The sequence below is a fragment of the Orcinus orca genome, chromosome 18 (assembly GCF_937001465.1).
Source record: "Orcinus orca chromosome 18, mOrcOrc1.1, whole genome shotgun sequence".
Classification (NCBI taxonomy): Eukaryota; Metazoa; Chordata; class Mammalia; order Artiodactyla; family Delphinidae; genus Orcinus; species Orcinus orca.
In genome coordinates this window covers 50,150,363-50,178,356 of record NC_064576.1, presented here as the reverse complement: position 1 = coordinate 50,178,356, position 27,994 = coordinate 50,150,363, and positions in this window count along the sequence as shown.

Below are 27,994 nucleotides of genomic sequence, written 5' to 3'. Positions count from 1 at the left end.
GATTGATTTGTGTATATTGAAGAATCCTTGCATTCCCAGGATAAACCCCATTTGTTCATGGTGTATGATCCTGTTAATGTGCTGTTGGATTCTGTTTGCTAGTAATTTGTTGAGGATTTTTGCATCTATGTTCATCAGCGATATTGGCCTGGAGTTTTCTTTCTTTGTGACATCTTTGTCTAGCTTTGGAATTAGGTGATGGTGGCCTTGTAGAATGGGTTTGGAAGTGTTCCTCCCTCTGCTATATTTTGGAAGAGTTTGAGAAGGATAGGTGTTAGCTCTTCTTTAAATGTTTGATAGAATTCACCTGTGAATCCATCTTGTCCTGGGTTTTATTTGTTGGAAGATTTTTAATCCCAGTTTCAATTTCAGTGCTTGTGATTGGTATGTTCATATTTTCTATTTCTTCTTGGTTCAGTCTCAGAAGGTTGTGCATTTCTAAGAACTTATCCATTTCTTCCAGATTGTCCATTGTATTGGCATAAAGTTGCTTGTAGTAATCTCTCATGATCCTGTGCATTTCTGCAGTGTCAGTTGTTACTTCTCCTTTTTCATTTCTAATTCTATTGATTTGAGTCTTCTCCCTTTTTTTCTTAATGAGTCTGGCTAATGGTTTATCAATTTTGTTTATCTTCTCAAAGAACGAGCTTTTATTTTTGATCTTTGCTATCATTTCCTTCATGTATTTTTCATTTATTTCTGAGCTGACACTTAAGATTTGTTTCCTTCTGCTCACTTTGGTTTTTTTGTTGTTGTTGTTGTTGTTCATCTTTCTATAATTGCTTTAGGTGTAATGTTAGGTTGTTTATTTGAGATGTCTCTTGTGTTTTAAGGTAGGATTGTATTGCTATAAAATTTCCTCTTAGAACTGCTTTTGTTGCATCCCGAAGGATTTGAGTCATTGTGTTTTCATTGTCATTTGTTTCTATATATTTTTTGATTGCCTCTTTGATTTCTTAAGTGATCTCTTGGTTATTAAGTAGTGTATTGTTAAGCCTCCATGTGTTTGTAATTTTTACAGGTTAATTCCGTAATTGATATCTAGTCTTCTAGCGTTCTGGTTGGAAAAGATACTTGATATGATTTCAATTTTCTTAAATTTACCAAAGCTTGATTTGTGACCAAAAATATGATCGATCCTGGAGAATGTTCCATGAGCACTTGAGAAGAATGTGTATTCTGTTGTTAAGGGATGGAATGTTCTATATATATCAGTTAAGTCCATCTTGTTTAATGTATAATTTAAAGCTTGCATTTCCTTATTTATTTTCATTTTGCTTGATCTGTCCATTGGTGAAAGTGGGGTATTAAAGTCCCCTACTGTGATTGTTTTCCTGTCGATTTCCCCTTTTGTGGCTGTTAGTATTTGCCTTATGTATTGAGGTGCCCCTAGGTTGGGTGCATAAAAATTTACATTTGTTACATCTTCTTATTGGATCGATCCCTTGATCATTATGTAGTGTCCTTCTTTGTCTCTTGTAATAGTCTTTAGTTTAAAGTCTCTTTTGTCTGATATGAGAGTTGCTACTCCAGCTTTCTTTTGATTTCCATTTTCACAGAATAACTTTTTCCATCCCCTCACTTTCAGTCTGTATGTGTCCCTTGGTCTGAAGTGGGTCTCTTGTAGGCAGCATATATACAGGTCTTGTTTTTGTATCCATTCAGCCAGTCTATGTCTTTTGGTTGGAATATTTAAGCCATTTACATTTAAGGTAATTATCAATATGTATGTTCCTATTACTATTGTCTTAATTGTGTTGGACTTGTTATTGTAGGTCTTTTTCCTCTCTTGTGTGTCCTGCCTAGAGAAGTTCCTTTAGCATTTGTTGTAATGCTGGTTTAGCGGTGATGAATTTTCTTAGCTTTTGCTTGTCTGTAAACGTTTTAATTTCTCCATCAAACCTGAATGAGATCCTTGCTGTGTAGAGTAATCTTTGTTGTAGGTTTTTCTTTTTCATCACTTTAAGTATGTCCTGCCCCTCCCTTCTGGCTTGTATAATTTCTGCTGAAAGATCAGCTGTTAACCTTATGGGGATTCCCTTTTGTGTTATTTGTTGTTTTTCCCTTGCTGCTTTTAATATTTTTTCCTTGTATTTAACTTTTGATAGTTTGATTAATATGTGTCTTGGTGTGTTTCCCCTCGGATTTATCCTGTATGGGACTCTGTGTGCTTCCTTGATTTGATTAACTATTTCCTTTCCCATATTAGGGAAATTTTCAACTATCGTCACTTCAAAATTTTTCTCAGTCCCTTTCTTTTTCTCTTCTTCTTCTGAGACCCCTGTAATTCATATGTTGTTGTGTTTAATATTGTCCCAGAGATCCCTGAGACTATCCTCAATTCTTTTCATTCTTTTTTCTTTATTCTGCTTTGCAGTAGTTATTTCCACTATTTTATCTCCCAGGTCACTTATCTGTTCTTCTGCCTGAGTTATTCTGCCATTGATCCCATCTAGAGAATTTTTAAATTTCATTTACTGTGTTGTTCATCACTGTTTGTTTGCTCTTTAGTTCTTCTTGTTCCTTGTTAAACGTTTCTTGTATTTTCTCTATTCTATTTCCCAGATTTTGGATCATCTTTACTATCATTTTTCTGAATTCTTTTTCAGATAGATTGCTTATTTCCTCTTCATTTGTTAGGTCTGGTGGGTTTTGGCCTTTTTCCTTCATCTGCTGTGTGTTTTTCTCTCTTCTCATTTTGCTTAACTTACTGTGTTTGGGGTCTCCTTTTTGCAGGCTGCAGGTTCATAGTTCCCATTGTTTTTGATGTCTGTCCCCAGTGGCTAAAGTTGGTTCAGTGGGTTGTGTAGGCTTCCTGGTGGAGGGGACTAATACCTGTGTTCTGGTGGATGAGGCTGGAGCTTGTCTTTCTGGTGGGCAGGTCCATGTCTGGTGGTGTGTTTTGGGGTGTCTGTGATCTTATTATGATTTCAGGCAGCATCTCTGCTAATTGAGGGTTTGTGATCCTGTATTGCTACTTGTTTGGCATAGGGTGTCCAGTGTTGTAGCTTGCTGATTTTTGAGTGAAGCTTGGTCTTGGCATTGAGATGGACATCTCTGGGAGATTTTCATGATTTGTTATTACATGCTTCTGGAAGGTCTCTTGTGGACCAGTGTCCTGACTTGGCTCTCCCACTTCAGAGGCACAGCCCTGACGCCTGGTTGGAGCAACAAAAGCCTTTTGTCCACACGGCTCAGTTTAAAAGAGAGAAAAAATAGAAAGAAAGAAAGAAAGAAAGAAGGAAGGAAAGAAAGAAGGAAGATAAAAAATAAAATAAAATAAAGTTATTAAAATAAATGAAAACAATTATTAAGAAAAAAATTAAAAAGTAATTAAAACAAAAATAACAAAAACAAAACGGGCAGACAGAACCCTAGGACAAATGGTAAAAGTAAATCTCTAGGGGCCTCCCTGGTGACACAGTGTTTGAGAGTCTGTCTGCTGATGCAGGGGACATGGGTTTGTGCCCCGGTCTGGGAAGATCCCACATGCCACAGAGCAGCTAGGCCCATGATCCATGGTCACTAAGCCTGTACATCCGGATCCTGTGCTCCTCAATGGGAGCAGCCACAACAGTGAGAAGCCTGCATACCGCAATAACTAAATAAATAAATCTCTAAAGACAAAACCACACACAGAAGCATACACACTCACAAAAAGAGAAAATGGGGAAAAAAATATATATATATCTTTTGCTCCCAAAGTCCACCTCCTCAATTTGGGATGATTCTTTGTCTATTCAGGTATTCCACCAATTCAGGGTACATCAAGTTGATTGTGAAGATTTAATCCTCTGATCCTGAGGCTGCTGGGAAAAATTTCCCTTTCTCTTATTTGTTCACACAGCTCCCAGGGTTCAGCTTTGGATTTGGTCCCCCCTCTGCATGTAGGTTGCCTGAGGGCATCTGTTCTTCACTCAGACAGGACAGGGTTAAAGGAGCAGCTGATTCGGTGGTTCTGGCTCACTCAGGCTGCGGGTAGGAGAGGTACGGATGTGGGGCAAGCCTGCAGCTGCAGAGGCCAGCATGACGTTGCAACAGCCTGAGGTGTGCTGTGTGTTCTCCCAGGGAAGGTTCCCTGGATCACGGGACCCTGGCAGAGGCGGGCTGCCCAGGCTCCAGGGAGGGGAGTTGTGGATAATGACCTGTGCTTGCACACAGGCTTCTTGGTGTCAGCAGCAGCACCCTTAGCATCCCATGCCCGTCTCTGGGGTCTGCGCTGGTAGCCGTGACCCACACCCCTCTCTGGAGCTCCTTTAAGTAGAGCTCTTAATCCCCTCTTCTAGTGCACCAGGAAACAAAGAGGCAAGAAAAAGTCTCTTGCCTCTTTGGCAGCTCCAGACTTTTTCCCGGACTCCCTCCCACCTAGCTGTAGTGCACTAGCCCTTGCAAGCTGTGTTCATGCAGCCAACCCCAGTCCTCTCCCTGGGATCCGACCTCCAAAGCCTGAGCCTCAGCTCCCAGACCCCGCCCATCCCAGTGGATGAGCAGACGAGCCTCTCGGGCTGGCAAGTGCTGGTCAGCACCAATCCTCTCTGCGGGAATCTGTCCACTTTGCCCTTCACACCCCTGTTGCTGCACTCTCCTCCGTGGCTCTGAAGCTTCCCCTCCTCTGCCACCTGCAGTCTCAACCCATGAAGGGTCTTCCTAGTGTGCAAAAACCTTTCCTTCTTCACAGCTGCCTCCCACTAGTGCAGGTCCCATCCCTATTCTTTTGTCTCTGTTTTTTCTTTTTACTTTTGCCCTACGCAGGTACGTGGGGAGTTTCTTGCCTTTTGGGATGTCTGAGGTCTTCTGCCAGCTTTCAGTAGGTGTTCTATAGGAGCTGTTCCAATGTAGATGTATTTCTGATGTGTTTGTGGAGAGGAAGTGATCTCCTCATCTTACTCTTCCGCCATCTTGAAGCCTCACCAACGTGTGATTTTAAATTACTATTATGAATAGTCTTCCTCGTGGTCTTCTCGTTCACCAGAACATTGTGAAGTAAACAAATACAGTCTCTGCATTAGAGCTTTACGTTATTAAAAAAATATGAACTAGGCCCCATGGTTCATCCAAATTATACTATTGGCTGTTAAGACTTTTATCTCATAAGGACTCACTCATGTTTTGTTCCTACATGACACATCACTTATATTTTAAGCTTATTAGCCACTCTCCTCACAAAATACTTGAAGTAGTTGATTCTTTTTTGTTCTTTTGCTTAATGGGGCAAATAATATCACACCAGCCTTTGATTCATGGATGTATGAGACAAAGTCCTTTTCCTCAAGGAAATCTCAGTAAAGGCAAGAAACTGACAAGTATATATATAGAGAGAATCTAGATACTTGCTAAACTAGAGGTTCTCAAAAAATTTACAGAGGAAGAATAGTTAATTCATGTTAAGACTTCACTGTGACAAGTGATTTCTTAGTTAGATATAGAATAGACAACAGCATATTCAGAAAGAAGAGGAATGGCAGAACATAATATACCCAGGAATCTATCTGCATGTCAGTAAATTACTGAGTATATATTATTAATATTTGTTTTGTAAATCTGTGGGAATGAAACTGAAATTGTAAGGAAGAGACTATAAACATTTTCACAATTGCTTGTATAATTATGCTATATCTGTGTCACGCACTAGGCCTAGAATTACGGATATGTGAACAAATTAAGATAGACATATCCCTGTCCTCATAGAGCTTACAATCAAAAAAGCAAGAACTGGGAATACAGGTAGAGATTTCAGGTAACATTTTACAGCAACTCAAAACAAAAACATACTTTGGTTGAGATAAGGTCTCTTCTTAATTCTCTATCATGTAATTGGGATTCTATTGTGTATATTTTGTGCATACAGAGTTGGTGAGAGACTATGTTATACACATGAGAGATATAAAACTAACTTAAAGTTTTAGAAACTCATTTTTAATGGTGTTGACAAGACTGAAGGAAGATTAGAAGAGAGGCAGAAACACTCTTTAAGAGGCAAATGATACACAGTACATGACATGGGGGTAAAATCCAAGCCAGTTTCAGTAACAAAGTATAATGGATTGATTTGGCAAACTGTTTAGAAGTAGAATTAATGTAACATATATATCAAGGTAGCACAGATTTTATTTTTGATGTGTTTTGCTTTGTTTAAAATGAAAACAGTCAATACTATCCAGACTAGAGGGAAATGGACACTGCTGGAGATTGTATAAATTGTTACATCTCTTTTGGGAAACAAGCTGGTAATAGGTAGTAAGGGTCTTCAAATTATTCATGTTCATTGACAGTTATTCCACTTCTGAGGATCAGTCATATAGAAGTAACTGTAAATAAAAGGAAAGTGTCTTGCACAAAGAAGTTCAATAAGACATTACTTATAATAGTAAAATGAGTGGAAATTGCTTAAGTGTTCAATTCAGGAGAGGTAGTTAAATAAGTTGTTATGTGGAATTTTAAAAAATCTTATATGTTAAATAATATAAATCAAGCACAACATTTTATGGCCTATGAGATCACACCTAATGAAAATATGCTTAAGAAAAAGAGTCGATTCATTAAGTCATATGTTTTAACTCTAGCCATAATATCACTTTATATTTTTTCTTCGCAATCTATTTTCACAATAGTTGAATGTGAACATTCACTGTTTGTAGTCAAAGAAAAGTTAACTATACTTTATTATTCTTAGGATGTGGTAACTCATTGTATGTGGTAATAAGATATAAAATTAATAATTAATAAAAATGTATACCAGATTTCTGGCTTTCTGGCTTGACATGGATACTATAAACAGAAATATATTTGTGGGGAAAAGATATGTGTAAATTTGATGATCATTGTAATTCACCATACCAGTAGACTAAAAAAGAAAAATTATATGTTTAGCTCAAAAAGAAATCCTTACACTCTAGCTACTTCTTTTGTTTAAATTGATCTTATTACATAAGGAATAAAAGCATATGTTTACAAAAATCCTGAATAAAAATGTTTCTAGCAGCTTTATTCATAATAGCTAAATATCAAAATGACCCGTATGTCCATAGACAGGTGGATGAATAAAAAAATTATGATATACATATATAATAATATTCAACACCATATTGCTAAGTGATATTCAGCAATTAAGAGTCATGATCTACTGACACATACAATAACATGGATGAATCTCCAAATATATAAGCTAAGTGAAAGTACTCAGCCCAAAATCACTTGTTTGATTTCATTTCTAGTAGTAAACTAGAACATGCAGCCTAATATACTGTGACAGATCAGTGTTTGATTGGGTTCATGGTCAGGAAATGGGAGGAATGATTTACAAAATAATATAAAGGAATTTTTGTGAGTGATAAACACATTGATTCCGGGATTCTGGTGATTTTTTATGAATGTTTATATAAGTTAAGACTTGTCAAATTTTACATCTTAAATATGTGCAGTTTATTTTCTGTAAATTATACTTCAGTAAAGTATTAGAAATTGAAAAAAAATATCAGATACACATGTATATACCAGGAATGAGCAAATGTAAACTGACACCTGTTTCAATATCATCAAAAAATATCACATACATGAGAATAAAAACATGAGCCATAAATCATTACTGAGGAAACTTTAAAAGATCTAAACAAATGGAAGAATATGCATCTACCCCTGTCTATATGCATGTAGCTGTGTGTATGTGTGTGTGTGTGTGTGTGATTAACTCAGATTTTTATGTAATCTGACAATTTAGATAGATATATAGATAGAAAGATATAGTATCACCAATGTAATATTTAGAAATTAGAAATCGAGGACTTATTATAACCAGTATAAAGAATTTGTATATTCATTAATTAAGACTGTATGAAGTTGGCACAAATAAAAAATGATTGACTAATAGACTAGAATGTAGAGTTTATAAATAAACTCTCATAATTAAGTGGGTAAATGATAACTTTTTATTTATTTATTTATTTTTCCGGTACACGGGCCTCTCACTGCTGTGACCTCTCCCACTACGGAGCACAGGCTCAGTGGCCATGGCTCACAGGCCCAGGTGCTCTGTGACATGTGGGATCCTCCTGGACTGAGGCACGAACCCACGTCCCCTCATCAGCAGGTGGACTTCCAACCACTGTGCCACCAGGGAAGCCCAATGATAACTTTTTACATAGATGGTACTGGGTTGATTGGATATCCATTTGGAAAATAAAATGAATTTTGCAATCTACCTCATACCACATTAAAAATTAATTCCAGATGATTTTTAGCTTTAATGTGAAAGAAAATATTTAGGTTTAGGATATATGAGAATAATTTTATGATTGCAAATAGGACACAAAAATCATTTGAGTCACATTAAAATGAAAAGAGTTTGTCCAGTAAAAGACACCACTAGAGAATGAAAAGTTAAGCCTCTTGCACTGCTGGTGGGAATGTGAATTGGTTCAGCCACTATGGAGAACAGTATGGAGGTTCCTTAAAAAGCTACAAATAGAACTACCATATGACCCAGCAATCCCACTACTGGGCATATACCCTGAGAAAACCATAATTCAAAAAGAGTCATGTACCAAAATGTTCATTGCAGCTCTATTTACAATAGCCCAGAGATAGAAACAACCTAAGTGCCCATCATCGGATGAATGGATAAAGAAGATGTGGCACATATATACAATGGAATATTACTCAGCCAGAAAAAGAAACGAAATTGAGCTATTTGTAATGAGGTGGATAGACCTAGAGTCTGTCATACAGAGTGAAGTAAGTCAGAAAGAAAAAGACAAATACCGTATGCTAACACATATATATGGAATTTAAGAAAAAAAAAATGTCATGAAGAACCTAGGGGTAAGGCAGGAATAAAGTGGCAGACCTCCTAGAGAACGGACTTGAGGTTATGGGGAGGGGGAAGGGTGAGCTGTGACAGGGCGAGAGAGAGTCATGGACATATACACACTAACAAACGTAGTAAGGTAGATAGCTAGTTGGAAGCAGCCGCATGGCACAGGGATATTGGCTTGGTGCTTTGGGACAGCCTGGAGGGGTGGGATAGGGAGGGTGGGAGGGAGGGAGACGCAAGAGGGAAGAGATATGGGAATATATGTATATGTATAACTGATTCACTTTGTTATAAAGCAGAAACTAACACACCATTGTAAAGCAATTATACCCCAATAAAGATGTTAAAAAAAAAAAAAAAGTTAAGCCTCAAGTCAGAGAAAAGAGAGAATGTATCTTGTGTGAAGAAAGACTGTATCCTGAATTTTTAAAAAAAATAACTTTACAAAACAATGACAAAAAAATGGGTAATTTGATATATATGGGCAAAACTTGAAACTTCAAGATAAGGACACTGAAATCATTAAAAAACACATTAAAACTATCAAGTTCATTAATCACTAGTCATATATAAAATTCATTCATCATGCAGATGAAAACTGGTGTAACTAATTCCGAAATCTTCTTGGTGATACCTACTAAAACACAAAATACTTACATTCTTTGATTCAGAAATTTCTTTCTTCCATATATATCAAGGAGAAATTTATATATGTATTCACAAAAAACGTACTCCAGAATGTTTATTAAAGCACTATTTGTAACAGCCTCATCCTAGAAACAACACAATTGTCTATTAATAGTAGAGTGGGGACGAGGGGAAGATGGCGGAAGAGTAAGACGTGGAGATCACCTTCCTCCCCACAGATACACCAGACATACATCTACACGTGGAACAACTCCTACAGAACACCTACTGAACGCTGGCAGAAGACCTCAGACCTCCCAAAAGGCAAGAAACTCCCCCACGTACCTGGGTAGGGCAAAAGAAAAAATAAAGAGACAAAAGGATAGGGACGGGACCTGCACCAGTGGGAGGGAGTTGTGAAGGAGGAAAGGTTTCCACACACTAGGAAGCCCCTACGTGGGCTGAGACTGTGGGTGGCGGCACAGGAGGGAGCTTCGGAGCCACGGAGGAGAGCGCAGCAACAGGAGTATGGAGGGCAAAGCGGGGAGATTCCCGCACAGAGGATCGGTGCTGACCGGCACTCACCAGCCCAAGAGGCTTGTCTGCTAACCTGCCGGGGCAGGTGGGGCTGCCAGCTGAGGCTTGGGCCTTGGTCAGAGCGCAGGGAGAGGACTGGGGTTGGTGGTGTGAACACAGCCTGAAGGGGTTAGTGTACCACGGTTAGCTGGGAGGGAGTCCGGGAAAACGTCTGGAACTGCCAAAGAGGCAAGAGACTTTTTCTTCCCTCTTTGTTTCCTGGTGGGCGAGGAGAAGGTATTAAGAGCGCTGCTTAAAGGAGCTCCAGAGACGCGCACGAGCCACGGCTAAACGCAAGGACCCCAGAGACAGGCATGAGAAGCTAAGGCTGCTGCTGCCACCAACAAGAAGCCTGTGTGCGAGCACAGGTCACTATCCACACCTCCCTTCCGGGAAGCCTGTGCAGCCCACCACTGCCAGGGTCCCGGGATCCAGGGACAACTTCTCCGGGAGAATGGACGGCAAGCCTCAGGCCGGTGCAACGTCACGCCAGCCTCTGTCACCACAGGCTCGCCCTGCACTCCGCGCCCCTTCATCCCCCAGGCCTGAGTGAGCCAGAGCCCCCAAATCAGCGTCTCCTTTAACCCCGTCCTGTCTCAGTGAAAAACAGATGCCCTCCGGTGACCTACACGCAGGGGCAGGGCCAAATTCAAAGCTGAGCCCGTGGGAGCTGTGAGAACAAAAAAGAGAAAGGGAAATCTCTCACAGCAGCCTCAGAAGCAGCAGATTAAAACTACACAATCAACTTGATGTACCCTGCAACTGTGGAATACATGAATACACAACGAATCATCCCAAATTGAGGAGGTGGACTTTGAGAGCAAGATTTTTGATTTTTTCCCCTTTTTCTATTTCTGTGAGCATGTATGTGTTTGCTTCTGTATGAGATTTTGTCTGTAAAGCTTTGCTTCCACCATTTGTCCAAGGGTTCTATCCGTCCATTTTTTTGAATTTTTTTTCGTTCTTAATAATTAATTTTAATTACTCTATTTTATTTTAACTTCTTTTTCTTTCTTTCTTTCTTTCTTTCTTTCTTTCTTTCTTTCTTTCTTTCTTTCTTTCTTTCTTTCTTTTTCTTTCTTTCCTTCCTTCCTTCCTTCCTTCCTTCCTTCCTTCCTTCCTTCCTTCCCTCCTTTAGACAACAAACCATCCCAAATTGAGGTGGTGGACTTTGAGAGCAAGATTTATGATTTTTTTCCCCTTTTCCTCTTTTTGTGAGTGTATATGTGTATGCTTCTGTATGAGACTTTGTCTGTATAGCTTTGCTTCCACCATTTGTCCTAAGGTTCTATCCATCTGTTTTTGGTTTTGTTTTGTTTTTAACTTTTTTTCTTAATAATTATTTTTTAATTTAATAACTTTATTATATTTTACTCTATTTTATTTTACTTCATCTTCCTTCTTCCTTTCTTTTTTCCTTCTTTCTTTCTTTTTTCCTTCCTTCCTTCCTCCCTCTGTCCCTACCTCCATCTCTCCCTCCCTCCTTCCTTCCTTTCTTTCTTTCTTTCCTTCTTTCCTTCTTTTCTTCTTTCTTTCTTCCTTCCTTCCTTCCTTGCTTCCATCCTTCCTTCCTTCCATTTTCTTTCTTTCTTTCTTCCTACATCTACTAATTATTTCTCTTTACATTTTCTCCCTTTTATTCTGAGCCGTGTGGAGTAAAGGATCTTGGTGATGCAGCCAGGAGTCAGTGCTATGCCTCTGAGGTGGCAGATCCAACATCAAGACACTGGTCTACAAGAGACCTCCCAGCTCCACATAATATCAAATGGCAAAAATCTCCCAGAGATCTCCATCTCAACGCCAGCAACCAACTTCATTCAATGACCAGTAAGTAACAGTGCTGGACACCCTATGCCAAACAAGTAGCAAAACAGGAACATAACTCCACCCATTAGCAGAGAGGCTGTCTAAAATCATAATAAGTCCACAGACACCCCAAAACACACCAACAGACATGGACCTGCCCACCAGAGGGACAAGATCCAGGTTCATCCACCAGAACACAGGCACTAGTCCCCTCCACCAGGAAACCTACACAACCCACTGAACCAACCTTAGCCACTGGGGAGAGACACCAAAAACAACGGGAACTACAAACCTGCAGCCTGCAAAAAGGAGACCACAAACACAGTAAGATAAGCAAAATGAGAAGACAGAAAAACACACAGCAGTTGAAGGAGCAACTTAAAAACCCACCAGACCAAACAAATGAAGGGGAAATAGGCAGTCTACCTGAAAAAGAATTCAGAATAATGATAGTAAAGATATCCAAAATCTTGGAAATAGAATAGACAAAATGCAAGAAACATTTAAAAAGGACCTAGAAGAACTAAAGATGAAACAAACAATGATGAACAACACAATAAATGAAATGAAAAATACTCTAGATTGGATCAATAGCAGAATAACTGAGACAGAAGGACGGATAAGTGACCTGGAAGATAAAATAGTGGAAATAACTACCACAGAGCAGAATAAAGAAAAAAGAATGAAAAGAACTGAGAACAGTCTCAGAGACCTCTGGGACAATATTAAATGCACCAACATACAAATTATAGGGGTTCCAGAAGAAGAAGAGGAAAAGAAAGGGACTGAGAAAATATTTGAAGAGATTATAGTTGAAAACTTCCCTAATATGGGAAAGGAAATAGTTAATCAAGTCCAGGAAGCACAGTGAGTCCCATACAGGATAAATACAAGGAGAAATATGCCAAGACACATATTAATCAAACTGTCAAAAACTAAATACAAAGAAAGCATATTAAAAGCAGCAAGGGAAAAAACAACAAATAACACACAAGGGAATCCCCATAAGGTTAACAGCTGAACTTTCAGCAGAAACTCTGGAAGCCAGAAGGGAGTGGCAGGACATACTGAAAGTGATGAAGGACAAAAATCTGCAACCAAGATTACTCTACCCAGCAGAAATCTCATTCAGATTTGATGGAGAAATTAAAATCTTTACAGACAAGCAAAAGCTGAGAGAGTTCAGCAGCACCAAACCAGCTTTACAACAAATGCTAAAGGAACTTCTCTAGGCAAGAGACACAAGAGAAGGAAAGGACTTACAATAATGAACCTAAAACAATTTAGAAAATGGGAATAGGCGCATACATATCGATAAATACCTTTAATGTAAATGGACTTAATGCCCCCATGAAGAGACACAGATTGGCTGAAGGGATAAAAAAAACAAGATCCATATATATGCTGTCTGCAAGAGACCCATTTCAGACCTAGAGACACATACAGACTGAAAGTAAGGGGATGGGAAAAGATATTCCATGCAAATGGAAACCAAAAGAAAGCTGGAGTACCAATTCTCATATCAGACAAAATAGAGTTTAAAATAAAGACTATTAGAATAGACAAAGATGGACACTAGATAATGATCAAGGGATCGATCCAAGAAGAAGATATAACAATTGTATATATTTATGCACCCAACATAGGAGTATCTCAATACATAAGGCAAATACTAACAGCCATAAAATGGGAAATCGACAGTAACACATTCATAGTAGGGGACTTTAACACCCCACTTTCACCCATGGACAGATCATCCAAAATGAAAATAAATAAGGAAACACAAGCTTTAAATGATACATTAAACAAGATGGACTTAATTGATATTTATAGGACACTCCATCCAAAAAGAACAGAATACACATTTTTCTCAAGTGCTCATGGAACATTCTCCAGGATAGATCATATCTTGGGTCACAAGTCAAGCCTTGGTAAATTTAAGAAAATTGAAATTGTATCAAGTTATCTTTTCCGACAACAACACCATGAGACTAGATATCAATTACAGGGAAAGATCTGTAAAAAATACAAACACATGGAGACTAAACAATACACTACTTAATAACTAAGTGATAACTGAACAAATCAAAGAGGAAATCAAAAAAATACCTAGAAACAAATGACAATGGAGACACGACAACCCAAATCCTATGGGATGCAGCAAAAGCAGTCCTAAGAGGGAAGTTTATAGCAATACAAGCCCACCTTAAGAAACAGGAAACATCTCTTAAACAACCTAACCTTGCAACTAAAGCAAGTAGAGAAAGAAAACAAACAAACAAAAAAACCCCAAAGTTAGCAGAAGGAAAGAAATCATAAAGATCAGATCAGAAATAAATGAAAAAAAAATGAAGGAAATAGTAGCAAAGATCAATAAACCAAAAGCTGGTTTTTTTTAGAAGATAAACAATATAGATAAAGAATTAACAAGACTCATCAAAAAAAAAGAAAGGGAGAAGACTCAAATCAATAGAATTAGAAAGGAAAAAAGAGAAATAACAACTGACACTGCAGAAATACCAAAGCTCATGAGAGATTACTACAAGCAACTCTATGCCAATGAAATGGACAACCTGGAAGAAATGCACAAATTCTTAGAAATGCACAACCTGCCAAGACTGAATCAGGAAGAAATAGAAAATATGAACAGACCAATCACAAGCACTGAAATTGAAACTGTGATTAAAAATCTTCCAACAAAGAAAAGCCCAGGACCAGATGGCTTCACAGGCGAATTCTATCAAACATTTAGAGAAGAGCTAACACCTATCCTTCTCAAACTCTTCCAACATATAACAGAGGGAGGAACACTCCCAAATTCATTCTACCTTGATACCAAAACCAGACAAGGATGTCACAAAGAAAGAAAACTACAGGCCAATATCACCGATGAACATAGATGCAAAAATCCTCAACAAAATACTAGCAAACAGAATCCAACAGCACAGTAAATGGTTCATACACCATGATTAAGTGGGGTTTATTCCAGGAATGCAAGGATTCTTCAATATACGCAAATCAATCAATGTGATAAACCATATTAACAAATTGAAGGAGAAAAACCATATGATCATCTCAATAGATGCAGAGAAAGCTTTTGACAAAATTCAACACCCATTTATGATAAAAACCCAGAAAGTAGGCATAGAGGGAACTTTCCTCAACATAATCTAGGCCATATATGACAAGCCCAGGGCCAACATCATCCTCAATGGTGAAAAACTGAAACCATTTCCACTAAGATCAGGAACGAGACAAGGTTGTCCACTCTCACCACTCTTATTCATCATACTTTTGGAAGTTCTAGCCACAGCAATCAGAGAAGAAAAGGAAATAAAAGGAATCCAAATCGGAAAGGAAGAAGTAAAGCTGTCACTGTTTGCAGATGACATGATACTATGCATAGAGAATCCTAAAGATGCTACCAGATAACTACTAGAGTTAATCAATGAATTTGGTAAAGTTGCAGGATACAAAATTAATGCACTGATGTCTCTGGTATTCCTATACACTAATGATGAAAAATCTGAAAGTGAAATCAAGAAAACACTCCCATTTACCATTGCAACAGAAAGAATAAAATATCTAGGTATAAACCTACCTAAGGAGACAAAAGACCTGTATGCAGAAAATTATAAGACAGTGATGTAAGAAATTAAAGATGATCCAAATAGATGGAGAGATATACCATGTTCTTGGATTAGAAGAATCAACATTTTGAAAATGACTTTACTACCCAAGCAATCTACAGATTCAATGCAATAACTATCAAATTACCACTGCCATTTTTCACAGATCTAGAACAAAAAAGTTTCACAATTTGTATGGAAACACAGAAGACCCCAAAGAGCCAAAGAAATCTTCAGAATGAAAAATGGAGCTGGAGGAATCAGGCTCTCTGACTCCAGACTATACTACAAAGCTAGAATAATCAAGACAGTATGGTACTGGCACAAAAACAGAAAGATAGATCAATGGAACAGGATAGAAAGCCCAGAGATTAACCCTCGCACATATGGTCACCTAATCTTTGATAAAGGAGGCAGGAATGTACAGTAGAGAAAGGACAGCCTCTTCAATAAGTGGTGCTGGGAAAACTGGACAGATACATGTAAAAAATATGAGATTAGATCACTCCCTATCACCATACACAAAAATAAGCTCAAAATGGATTAAAGACCTAAATGTAAAGCCAGAAACTATCAAACTCTTAGAGGAAAACATAGGCAGAACACTCTATGACATAAATCACAGCAACATCCTTTATGACCCACCTCCTAGAGAAATGGAAATAAAAACAGAAATAAAGAAATGGGACCTAATGAAACTTCAAATCTTTTTCACAACAAAGGAAACCATGAAAAAGACCAAAAGACAACCCTCAGAATGGGAGAAATTATTTGCAAATGAAGCAAATGTCAAAGGAGTAATTTCCAAAATTACAAGCAGCTCATGCGGTTCAATAACAAAAAAACAAACAACACAATCCAAAAATGGGCAGAACTAAATAAACATTTCTCCAAAGAAGATATACAGACTGCCAACAAACACATGAAAGAATGCTCAACATCATTAATCATTAGAGAAATGCAAATCAAAACTACAATGAGATATCATCTCACACCAGTCAGAATGGCCATCATCAAAAAATCTAGAAACAATAAATGCTGGAGAGGGTGAGGAGAAATGGGAACACTCTTGCACTGCTGGTGAGAATGAGAATTGGTACAGCCACTATGGAGAACAGTATGGAGGTTTCTTTAAAAACTACAAATACAGCTACCATATGACCCAGCAATCCCACTACTGGGCATATACCCTGAGAAAACCATAATTCAAAAAGAGTCATGTACCAAAATGTTCATTGCAGCTCTATTTACAATAGCCCAGAAATGGAAACAACCTACGTGCCCATCATCGGATGAATGGGTAAAGAAGATGTGGCACATATATACAATGGAATATTACTCAGCCATAAAAAGATACGAAATTGAGCTATTTGTAATGAGTTGGATAGACCTAGAGTCTGTCATACAGAGTGAAGTAAGTCAGAAAGAAAAAGACAAATACTGTATGCTAACACATATATATTTAATTTAAGAAAAAAAATGTCATGAAGAACCTAGGGGTAAGACAGTGATAAAGCCACAGACCTGCTGGAGGGCTGACTTGGGGATGTGGGGAGGTGGAAGGGTGAGCTGTGACAGAGCGAGAGAGAGGCATGGACATGTATGCACTGCCGAACGTAGGGTGGATGGCTGGTGGGAGGCAGCCCCATAGAACAGGGTGATCAGCTTGGTGCTTTGTGACCACCTGGAGGGGTGGGATGGGGATGGTTGGTGGGAGGGAGACGCAAGAGGGAGGAGATGTGGGAACATATGTATATGTATAACTGATTCACTTTGTTATAGAGCAGAAACTAACACACCATTGTAAGGCATTTTTACCCCAATAAAGATGTTAAAAAAATAATAGTAGAGTGAAGAAATAAGTTGCTACATATTAATTCCTTAGAAAGTTATAAAATGATGGGAATAACAATCTGTTGCTACACATGATAATGTGATGACACTCACACACACAAAAAATTTAGCTAATGTGGCCAGATAGTAAGAACAACATACTATATGATTTCATTTTGATGAAATTTAAAAACAGTTCATAGTAATCTACAATTATTTTAAAAGTCACTATATTGTTTACCCTTGGAGAGGGAGTAGTGACTTCTGTGGTACTTGCAATGTTCTATTGCTTGATCTTCAGTGCTGGTCACTTGAGGAAAATCCACTTATGATTTATGTGCCTTTCTGTATTTTTATAGTATTGTATACTATTTCAATAAAGTGTATGTAAAATAATCTTCAAACAGATTAGTTTTTGCAGCAATTTTGAGTTGAGTACATTTTTAAGGCCTAGAATTTTTTCATAGAAAACTTGAAAATATATGCAATTTAAACAACACTAGAACATTCAGCAAAAATTACAAAGCACGTATGTAAAAGACATATATATGTGTGTATATATATAACTTCCACGGTTATCATGCTATTCAATTATGTACCTTTCAAGACATGGTTGCTTTTGAAAAACTTTCACTTTGAAATATAATTTCTGAAATATAAATTCTGATTTCTGTTAGGCATGAAATACTTGCACATTTCAGAAATTTCAGTAATTTATTTCAGTAATTATGACCTTAATTTGGTGAAAGTTGCTGTAAATTTATTACCTGTTATCTCTTAATTACAAATGTACCCCCATTCCACCCTATGTTGTATTCAAACTTTGTCAACTCAAAGTTCTGTCAGGGAAATTACAGTAACTGTAAGTACACACCATTTTTAAGAAAAATAAATTATATCCTTAAAATAAGATCATGACACACATCCATGAATATACGTATACTAACCTAACTTTGCAAAACAAAAGATATCCATTGATATATGTATCAATCATGTAGCATAAGCAAGTGTTAATCTGATTGGTAATTTTATTCTGTTTTCCAAACAAATGCATTCGTGTGATATAAACATCCTACATAATTATTTCACATTTTAACCTAAATTTCTGCTTTACTATGCACTAATAAAAGCAAATTAGAGAAATAAGATCTTTACATTTTTCAAAAATATATTCTGGAATAAGGAAGCAATCTTTGAAAATATGAAGGTTGCAATTGACACAAGGAGAGAATAAGACATGTTTTATACCATTCTGACTTCTCATAAGATTTCTTTAAAATACAGTGAAAAGAAATTTATTTTTCATTTTGAAATAACTTATATATGAATCAAATTCCAATATGTTCAAGATGTTTGCCAAACACTTTTAAACTAACAAAAGCAAGCATAGTAAGATAACCATTTTTCTTTTTTGTGTTTTTTACAAGAGTGTTTTTGTCACAGGAAATTACTGTTTCCAGCTAAAGACTGTTTTCAAGGAGAATGGGTTTTGCTCAGTTTATTTCTACCCTAAAGAAGTTTCTTATGCATATGTTTAGAAAATAATTGAGAATTCTTTTTTGTTAACATCTTTCCTGGAGTATAATTGCTTTACAATGGTGTGTTAGTTTCTACTGTATAACAAAATGGGAGGGAGATGCAAGAGGGAGGAGATATGGGAATAATTGAGAATTCCTGCTTTTCATTCCCAGGGATTCTTTTTATTTTATTTTTTCCTTTCCCTTCCTATTTTCTCTTTTTTCCCTCTTCTCTCAGCATTCCAGCAATTTGAGACTTTATAAAACTACAAGGTGGTGGCATAAAGATTTAAACCTCTGTCAAGAAATCGTCCAAACTAAAACTAGTTAACAGCCTCAGAAGTCAAATTTCAGCCTCCTGTGATATTTGGTACCTTTCATAATTACAGGCTCTGTTCTCTCTAGTGCTCAAGTGTCTCCTCTGTAGAGCCCTAAGTGGTACCCTGGAAGCCTGAAAAAAACACTTGTTGCCAAAGCGTGTGTGACTAGGGACTAATTTAGGCCTTGGGAAGATCAGGCTCATTCTTTCTTTTACTAATTTTTTCCTTTCCTTTTTTTTTCCCAGTTGAAATGCTTCATTCTTTCATTTATTTATTTATTTATTTTTACACCTTTATTGGAGTATAATTGCTTTACAATGGTGTGCTAGTTTCTGCTTTATAACAAAGTGAATCAGTTATACATATACATATGTTCCCATATCTCTTCCTTCTTGAGTCTCCCTCCCACACTCCCTATCCCACCACTCTATGTGGTCACAAAGCACCGAGCTGATCTCCCTGTGCTATGCGGCTGCTTCCCGCTAGCTATCTATTTTACGTTTGGTAGTGTATATATGTCCATGCCACTCTCTCACTTTGTCCCAGCTTACCCTTCCCCCTCCCCATATCCTCAAGTCCATTCTCTAGTAGGTCTGTGTCTTTATTCCCATCTTACCCCTAGGTTCTTCATGACATTTTTTTTTTCTTAGATTCCATATATATGGGTTAGCACATAGTATTTGTCTTTCTCTTTCTGACTTACTTCACTCTCTATGACAGGCTCTAGGTCCATCCACCTCACTACAAATAACTCAATTTAGTTTCTTTTTATGGCTGAGTAATATTCCATTGTATATATGTGCCACATCTTCTTTATCCATCCATCTTATGATGGACACTTAGGTTGCTTCCATCTCTCCCAGGGATTCTTTTAAGTACACTTCTAAGATCCCATTTAGGAACTAAGTAGAAATGGTACAATTTATCTTTTGTGTTGCCTATGTAATTGTGAGCAATGCAGGCAACATTTTAACTAATCAAACGATTTAAGTCTTTCTGGCAGATGAGACTTTGCTGATATTGTTTTCATCTATGGATCATCTGTCTACTCCTCATCTGATTTCATGCCCCCTTTTAAAATTTAATAACTAAGCTATGTGTTCCATAGTAGTTTATTAGAAAAAAAATGCTTTTACTCAAGATATTAGTGCTTTATGAATTAGTAATAAAAAGAATATAAAAATAAAATATGTAAAACTTTACTTTTCTTTTTTTTTTCCCACTATGGTACAATAACAAACCATAAGTATGTAAAATGCATTAATTGTTTGATATAAGCATATATATATTTAATTCTATCATTTATACTACAAAGAAATAAATATTATTAAAAACTGGTGTTGAGTAAAATTACTTGTATTTCCTTCATGAACATAATCTTCCATGCAAATGATAGCTGTTATTTAAAATTTCTGTCCTATATGTTATATTCTTTCACATCTCTCCAGAAATTTATAATCCACTAATCTTTCAAGGTCAATGTCCACAGACATTTTTCTAATAACCATAACTGGAAGAAGTATTTCCCTTCTCTAAAATGCCATAGTATTTTATCAGTGTTTTTACCAGAATATTTAGTACACAACCATTTATTGAAATAACATTTTGAAGCATATTTACTCTGTTATTTTTATAAATATCCAAAGGGTAGGAATTTAAGTCTACAACTAAATATGATATTCCTAAAATGTTTTCACATTTTTTATTAAGTACTTATTGTTACTGTTAATTTATTGAATTATAAACAAGAACACTTTTATTTGTTTATTTATTTTTCAGTAACAACTACCCACTCTATTGAGAAATTATCTACTTGTTTCCAAAGAATAATAAGACTTAAATGACCACTTGGGGCAATTCTGTATATTTTCTGTCACTTTATGTTTTTAAGATGAAGTATTTTGCATTTTAATTATTCAATTTCATATTTGATTTTAAGTTTACACATTCACTCAGCACACGATCAAGTTAAGTCTTCAGTGATTTGGAGTTCAGGATGAACAAGCTCTTCACCAGTCCTCATGCCTTTATTTCTCTCGGACCTTCCCCCTCTTGTCTCCAACTTGATTCCAATCATGAAGACACAATACCTCTGGCAGCAGAGAGGGCCACTGATCTGACAATAAGGTTTGGTGATGGTATTAAAGGCACAATCAGGTGCCTTCAGTGTAGAATGGAGAGGCCCCCATGTCTCCTTGATTGGAGTTGTATTAATATCCTTGAACAATTTTGCATTCTTGTCATCTGCAGTGGTTTCTTATTGTAGTATTTATCAAAACCAACCCAATCGTCCTTGAGAGGCAACACATGTAGCGTTTTGGTCTCTAGCAGCAGTTTCAAGTCACCAGACGTTCTCAGGTTTCAGGATCTCCTAAATTTGCTAAACATCATCGTGTTTTGTTTATCATAGCACTTTCAGACTGATGGGAATTTCCCAACAAGAAGTAGCACATGAACCTCTTTGATGTGGGCTTTTGAAAACTGAGTGACAATGGAGTCACCTGTGAGCAATATCCTATTGCTCGCAGATGAAGGGGAAGTGCCCTATCAGCGCCTTATGAATACTCGTTACATGTTTTTTGTTAAAAGTATTGTTGCATGTTATAAGAATGAGTGTAACGTGAAAATCTATTAAATGATTGAACACCACACTGGGCCATATCCAGACTTTGTGAAACTCTAATTATACATAATTTCATAGTCCACAAAATTATGAATGTTAAATGATGTATGAAAGTGAATATTTGAAATGATAAAATAAATTACAACAAACTACAAATTAGGAAAGGATTATATCACAAACATAATGAGAGCCAGAACAAAAGATATTAACTTTCTGAAAGAAGTATATTTTTCCTACCCTTTCGTTCCTTATTTTTTAAATTTTCTCTCATAATACAAAAAATTGTAAAATAAATATATTCCACAGAGAGAACAGAAATAAAATTCAATCTTTTCTTTAACATGGTTGATTAATATTCTTTATTAGTATTGGTCATTTAGAGAAATTTCCTTCAGCTTTGCAAAATTTAATTGGTAATGTCATGTACATGTTTAGACTTGTCAAACACAGGAAAACTTCTTCAAGTGTTTTCATTATATGGTCTGAGAGATTTCAAGATATTTTAACTATCCTTACTTAATGACTATTTATAAATAATTTTTAATTCCTGACATTTATTCACTATTTTGCTGTCAGCTTCAAATTGGTTTATTATGAAATTACGTTATTGCAATATAAAGTGTATTTTACTATGATATCAAAGTTCACTGTGCCTATCAAAGTTAAATAATTCCTCAAAATGAAGATGTTATCAGTATTCTTTTAGGTGTACAATTCAAAGTTTATTAGTATATTCACGGAGTTGCAAACATCACAATCCATAGCATTTTCACAATTCCAAAGAAAAGCAATACCACTTAGTCACTACCAATTTACCCCTAACACCCCAGCACTTAGACAACCACTAAACTGTTTTCTGTATTTATAGGTTTTCCTTCCATTACATTGCATATAAATAGAATCATACAATAAGTGTTTTTTCTGACTTACTTCTTTCACTTAACAGAAATTTCATATTAACATAAATATTCAAAGTTTTGCCATGTTGCAGCATGTGTCAGTACATCACCTTTATTGCTGAATAATACTCCATTAGGTGAACATATAACATTTTATTCATTCTGGTATCCATTGATGAAAACATGGATTATTTCCACTTTTTGGCTTTAAGGAGTAATAATGCTATAAACCTTCATATATAAGTTTTTCTGAGAACATACATTTTCATTTATGTTGGGAATATACCTTGTAGTGTAATTGTTACATCATATGGTGACAATATGTTTAACATTTTGTGAACTAAATAAGTACTTTATTATCTGTATTCTTTTGTGCTTTTCAGACCATACAAACTGTGCACTACTTAACTATTATTGCATTTCCCTTATTTTCCATTTCTAGTTTGGCAGTGTTCTGATTCTCACAATGTTCTTTATCTTTTGTTGTAATTTTTCATTAGGTATAATTTAGTGACTATCATGATTCCATTCTCTATCTTTGTAAGTTGACTATCAAATTTTACTTTCTATTTCATATATAGAAGTTTTCACATTTCAAAGTGTGTGACATCTTCTTCCTTTCACTTTATGCTTTGGGTCTCAACTAAAATAGCATTTTCAATTATATTTTAATTTTATATAATCATTTTTTCTGCAAAACAAGTAATTTAATCAGACAAAAAGCATATGGAAGAGTAATTCTAACTCTTTAAAATTGACATGATAGTGTATAGACTTAAATATTTAGGTATTACATTAACTCATAGCAAATATATATTTACTCATATACTATAACTTACATAGTTTATATACTCACATGATATATAAGTATACTCATATGCTATATATATTGAAGGCACCCTTTCAAGTGAAAAACCCTGAAGCTTAAGCTTCATTACATTCAAGGTAGCTCTGTCCAAAATAAGTTTCTCACAAATGGTGACACCACATTAGTATTATACCACACTAGTCAAAATGTGGAATTTTGTTGTATTTACTATAAATTTACATAATTCAGATTTATGGTAAAATTATACATTCATTTATTCATGCATTCACTTAAGAAATAGTAAATTCACACATATATGTGTTCTGAATAAGTGGTAAATAAATGAACATAGTCTGTGTGAAACAGCAAGTACCCCATCAAATGGTATACTAAAGAGGTTATAACATGTTATACTGATTGCTATGAAAGTAAAACAGGTGATAAGAGAGAAAATAACTGACATGCTTTAAGGGAAGGGGGTCAGCCAAGTTTAGATTGCACATGTGAAGATGGCTGCTGAGGTAACATGATATTTAAGCCCATCAAAAAAATAGTAGAAGCTAATAACAAACATGCATTATATATATTAATTTCTTTATATTGTGATGATTAATATATTTTGATGTAGGACTTTTGTAATGGCAGAAAAGAGAGATAAAAAACCTCTTTTCATCAAAAGTACAATTTCATTAGTGAAAACTATAAAAAATAATATCATTTAAGGGCTGTGGAAATTGTCCTGAGGGATTACAGTAAATGGAGAATCATTCATTCAATCTACAAAATCCCAGTGAGAAGAGCAAGAGCATCTGTGGCATGTGAGTCAGACTTACTCTCTTACTCCCACCCTAGCTCTGAGCTATGGAAGCAGTATACAAGGTGCTCTACTTTGGGTAGGTGGGGTCAAGAAGGTGGGAACTCTTTCACCTCTCAGCTCCAGTCTGGTCCATGTACTATTATTTCAACATGAGAAGGAAAATTTCCTGACATTCTCACTACCCACTGTCCCAAAAACATAGAGCAGAAACTCTACTGCAGGCAGGTACAGCTATGAAGTTGGAATCTCCTAGGTTCCATCCCATCCTCAATTATAGGCCAGAAACTCTACCTCAGCCATAGCAGATTGAGACTACACGGGCCCCAATCATCTTGGCCCCCAGCTTGCTTGTAGGGAAGAAGTGTCCACAATAGAGGGGAAATCCAAAAGGATCAGTGATCACTAGACCACCCCCCATCAAGTGCCTAATAGGAATAGGTGTATCACTCTGGTAATAGGAGGTCTCTGTCTTCTTCTCTCAGACAACAGAATAGGGATTCTGCCCAGGGTAAAGATAAGCCATAAAGGCAAAGAGTTTTGCAGCTCCACTTGAGGTGACTGACTATCTGGAACAAAACTTAGAGAATTCCTTGTCTAAAGGCATTGTTGAAAAGAATGGAAATATTGGGAGACAGAAATTAAGAGGAAATTGGTAGCTGCCTGATACAAGCAGCCAAAAGTTTGAGAGACTCAGGGGAGGTGACAGTTAAGAATAACCCTCCTGTAATCACAGCCAACACTGGGAGTTAGAAAAGTTGTGCATGTGAACTCGGCTGCACCCACTTGGAAGCAATAAAACTGGACACAAGACAGGTGGGAAAGCATTCCTCAAGCTTCACAAGGGGCTTGAAAAGAACCTCTGACCAAACACTGACTGAAAATCAGCTTCCTTAACCCAGTAACAACTGTTAGGAAATGGTTTAAAAATGAAATTGTACTCATCCTTATAGTTTGGAAGATTGTAGACATGGCCACCTGCTCCTTCTCTTCAACCGTGGGTGAGGGAAAGTTTTTAAACTACTAGTCCCAGGTAGAATGTGGGGCAAAAATGTAAACTCCCTGAACTGTAATAGCATTCTCCCAAAGACATATTTCTCCAAATATATGTGAAACAACTTAACTGACTGACAGATTTTAGCATAATCTTTGATCAGTAAATGGCATAGGAAAACACAGAGGTGACAGTTTTGTAGATAAGCTGAAAGATGAAAACCAAGGGAGAAAATGAGCAGGTACACCAGAGGCTGCACACTGCACGAGAAATAGTTTGCAGGATAAGTTGAAGCCAAGTCGTTTAAACAAACAAATAAACAAAGAAAACAACTAAACCAATAATGACAGTAACAACTACCACCAGAGTAGGGAGGCAGATGGGCATCATTACCCAGAAGTGCTATATTATATTATTAAAAAGTCAAATTTTATAAAACCAAACATTGAGACATCAAAGCAAACAAACAAATGAGTAAAAACAAAACAAAGTAGGAAAGTGTGAGCCACACCCAAGAACAAAAGAACAGGCAATAGGAACTCGCCTTGAAGGGGCCCAAGTGTAGACTCAGGATACACACATTTCAAGCCAGCTATTTTAAATATGTTCGAAGAACTAAAGGAGACATTTAAAAATATAAAGGAGGATATGAAGCAATGTTGCATCAATTAGAGAATATCACTAAAGATATTGCTTTAAAAAAGGAACAAAATGGAAATTCGGTATTTAAAAAGTATAATAAGTGAAATGAAAAATTCCCAGTGTCTCAACAATAAATTTTTGGCTGACAGAAAAGACTTAGTGAACCTGATGGTAGTCCAATAGAGTATACAATCTGAAAAAGAGAGCAAAGGAAAGCAGACGGAGCCTCAGAGAAATATGGAACACCATTAATTAATTAGCATACCCATGGTCATCTGCAAGGTTGATGCTTGTTGTCTATTTAAGATTTTTCTCCTAAAATTTCTGAACAGATCAATTACCCATTAACTTTTGGGTTTGTCTTTACCCAGTTGATTTTTGGTAAATCTTTGTATGCCCTGTGTTTTATGATCACCCCACAAAGGTGTTATATATATTCAATCAAAATTAGGTTTCAATGTGAAGATAATGATGCACATATGCACGAAGAGGGTGTGAAATTTTTATTACTCACATAAACATTATGCAGAAATCAAGACAGTCATACCAAGCTGGTCCAAAACTGGTTTGAGACAGCAGGCACAGAAGACTGACATGTGGTATTTATGGTGGTACGAGGTGAGACCTGGCTGAGGCTTCCCATACATGATTTAAACTTTAAACTCCTGGAGGCACAAAAGAAGGGAGCACCTGAACTTTCTCATCAGTTTCCTTGTTTATGGAACAGAATAGGAAGAAGGAAGAGTAAGGCATAAAAGTTGTCAGCAGCCAAAGATCAAAAAATTGTCAGATTCATTTTTACAATTAATTTCTGATGGTTGTCTAATGAATGGAATGTGTCATGTTTCATTTAATTGAATTTCAACTTAAGTAAGCCATTATTGTACCCTATAAGATTTGTAGACTGAAACTGGTAAGGGAGGGGACAATTACATTAAAAACCTTGTTTAAGAGTCCAGGACTGGAAGACCTTGAAGATGGCAGAAGAGTAAGATGCAGAGATCACCTTCCTCCCCACAGATACACCAGAAATACATCTAAACGTGGAACAACTCCTACAGAACATCTACTGAAGGCTGGCAGAAGACCTCAGACCTCCCAAAAGGCAAGAAACTCCCCACGTACCTGGGTAGGGCAAAAAAAAAAAAAGAAAAAAAAGAAAAAACAGAGACAAAAGAATAGGGATGGCACCTGCACCAGTGGGAGGGAGCTGTGAAGGAGGAAAAGTTTCCACACACTAGGAAGCCCCTTCGCGGGCGGAGACTGCGGGAGGTGGAGGGGGGAGCTTCGGAGCCGCAGAGGAGTGCACAGCAACAGGGGTGCGGAGGGCAAAGCGGGGGGATTCCCGCACAGAGGATCGGTGCCGACCAGCACTCACCAGCCCGAGAGGCTTGTCTGCTTACCCGCGGGGGCGGGCGGGGCTGCGAGCTGAGGCTCGCGTTTCGGTTTCGGACGGAGCGCAGGGAGAGGACTGGGGTTGGCAGCTTGAACATAGCCTGAAGGGGTTAGTGCACCACAGCTAGCCGGGAGGGAGTCCGGGGAAAAGTCTGCACCTGCCGAAGAGGCAAGAGACTTTTTCTTCCCTCTTTGTTTACTGGTGCATGAGAAGAGGGGTTTAAGATCTCTGCTTAAAGGAACCCCAGAGACGGGCGCGAGCCACGGCTAAAAGCACGGACCCCAGGGACAGGTGGGAGACACTAAGGCTGCTGCTGCCGCCACCAACGGGCCTGTGTGTGAGCACAGGTCACTATCCACACCCCTCTTCCGCGGAGCCTGTGCAGCCCGCCACTGCCAGGGTCCCGGGATCCAGGGACAACTTCCCCGGGAGAACGCACGGCAGGCCTCAGTCTGGTGCAACGTCACGCCGACCTCTGCCGCCGCAGGCCCGCCCCGCACGCAATGCCCCTCCCTACCCCCACCCCCGGCCTGAGAGCGCCAGAGCCCCCGAATCAGCGGCTCCTTTAACCCCGTCCTGTCTGAGCAAAAAACAGACGCCCTCCAGCGACCTACACGCAGAGGCAGGGCCAAATCCAAAGCTGAGCCCCTGTGAGCTGTGAGAACAAAGAAGAGAAAGGGAAATCTCTCCCAGCAGCCTCA